Genomic DNA, 2,663 nt, shown 5'->3' with positions numbered 1-2,663 from the left:
TGTCCTTCCCTTCACCTAAGATAATTCTTATCTACTATCTAGTTAGTGAATACCCCTCTCCCTCCCTCCCCACGCTCGTAACCATCAAAGAATGTTTTCTTCTGTGTGTAAACCTTTTCTTGAGTTCTTACAAGAGTGGTCTCATACAATATTTGTCCTTTTGTGACTGACTAATTTCACTCAGCATAATGCCTTCCAGATTCATTCATGTTATGCGGTGTTTCAAGGATTTACTATTGTTCTTTATTGTTGCGTAGTATTCCACTGTGTGAATATACCATAATTTGTTTATCCATTCGTCCATTGATGGGCTCCTAGGTTGTTTCTATCTTTTTGCTATTGTGAACAGTGCTGTAGTGAACATGGGTGTGCGTATATCTATTCGTGTGACAGCTCTTATTTCTCTAGGATATATCCCAAGGAGTGGGTTTGCTGGATCGTATGGTACTTCTATTTCTAGCTTTTTAAGGAAGTGCCAAATTGATTTCCAAAGTGGTTGTACCATTTTACATTCCCGCCAGCAGTGGATAAGTGTTCCAGTCTCTCCATAACCTCTCCAACATTTATTATTTTGTGTTTTTTGGATTAATGCTAGCCTGGTTGGGGTGAGATGGTATCTCATTGTAGTTTTGATTTGCATTTCTCTAATGGCTAATGATCATGACCATTTCCTCATGTATCTGTTAGCCGCCTGAATGTCTCCTTTGGTGAAGTGCCTGTTCATATCCTTTGCCCATTTTTTAATTGGGTTATTTGCTTTTTGTTGTTGAGGTTTTGCAATATTTTGTAGATTTTAGAGATTAGACCCTGATCGGATTTCCCAGCTGTAGGTTGTCTTGTTACTCTTTTGGTGAAGTCTTTTGATGAGCATAAGTGTTTGATTTTTAGGAGCCCCCAGTTATCTAGTTTCTCTTCGGGTGTTTGTGCATTGTTAGTAATGTTATGTATTCTGTTTATGCCATGTATTAGGACTCCTAGCGTTGTCCCTATTTTTTCATCCATGATCTTTATCGTTTTAGGTTTTATATTTAGGTCTTTGATTCATTTTGAGTTAGTTTTTGTGCATAGTGTGAGGTATAGGTCTTGTTTCAGTTTTTTGCATATGGATATCCAGTTATGTGAGCACCATTTGTTAAAGAGACTGTCTTTTCCCCAATTGATGGACTTTGGGCCTTTGTCAAATATCAGCTGCTCATAGGTGGATGAATTTACATCTGGATTCTCAATTCTGTTTCATTGGTCTACGTGTCTGTTGTACCAGTACCAGGCTGTTTAGACTACTGTGGCGATATAATAGGTTCTAAAATCAGGTAGTGTGAGGCCTCGCACTTTGTTCTTCTTCTTGAGTAATGCTTTACTTATTCAGGGCCTCTTCCCTTTCCATATGAAATTGGTAATTTGTTTCTCCATCTCATTAAAAAATGCCATTGGAATTTGGATCAGGATTTCATTGCATCTGTGGATCGCTTTGAGTAGAATAGACATTTTCACAATGTTGAGTCTTCCTATCCATGAGCAAGGTATGTTTTTCCACTTACATAGGTATCTTTTAGTTTCTTGCAGTAGTGTCTTGTAGTTTTCTTTGTATAGGTCTTTTATGTCTCTGGTTAGATTTATTCCTAAGTATTTTATCTTCTTGGGGGCTATTGTAAATGATATCGATTTGGTGATTTCCTCTTCAAAGTTCTCTTTGTTGGTGCAGAGGAATTCAACTGATTTTTGTATGTTTATCCTGTATCCTGATACTTGGCTAAAGTCTTCTATTACTGCTAGTTGTTTTCCTGTGGATTCTTTGGGATTTTCTGTGTATAAGATCATATCATCTGCAAATAGAGATACTTTGACTTCTTCCTTACCAATCTGGATGCCCTTTATTTCTTTTTCTAGCCGAATTGCTCTGGCTAGGACCTCCAGCACAATGTTGAATAAGAGCAGTGAAGAAGGGCATCCTTGTCTGCTTCCCACTCTCAAGGGGAATGCTTTCAGACGCTCTACATTTAGGATGATGTTGGCTGTTGGCTTTGTATAAATGCCCTTAATTATGTTGAGGAATTTCCCTTCTATTCCTATTTTGCTGAAAGTTTTTTTTATCATGAATGGGTGTCGGACTTTGTCAAATGCCTTTTCTGCATCAATTAATAAGATCATGTGGTTCTTGTATTTTGTTTTATTTATGTGATGGATTACATTGATTGTTTTTCTAATGTTGAACCATCCCTGCCTACCTGGTATGAATCCCACCTGGTCATGATGAATTATTTTTTTGATATATTGTAGAATTCTGTTGGCTAGAATTTTGTTGAGGATTTTGTTCATAAGGGATATTGGTCTGTAATTTTCTTTTTTGTGGAGTCTTTACCTGGTTTTGGTATCAGGGTTATGCTGGCTTCATAGAATGACTTTGGGAGTATTCCATCCTTTTCTGTGCTCTGAAATACCTTTGGTAGTAGTGGTGTTAGCTCTTCTCTGAAAGTTTGGTAGAATTCTCCAGTGAAACCATCAGGGCCAGGGCTTTTTTTTGTTGAGAGTTTTTAAATTACCTTTTCAATATCTTCTTTTGTTATAGGCTTATTTAGTTGTTCTACCTCTGTTTGTGTTAGTTTAGGTAGGTAGTGAGTTTCTAGAAATTTGTCCATTTCCTCTAGGTTTTCAAATTTGTTAGG

This window comes from Trichechus manatus, unplaced genomic scaffold (genome assembly GCF_000243295.1).
Source record: "Trichechus manatus latirostris isolate Lorelei unplaced genomic scaffold, TriManLat1.0 scaffold00014, whole genome shotgun sequence".
NCBI classification, from domain to species: Eukaryota; Metazoa; Chordata; class Mammalia; order Sirenia; family Trichechidae; genus Trichechus; species Trichechus manatus.
Note: the sequence above shows the minus strand (reverse complement) of the source record.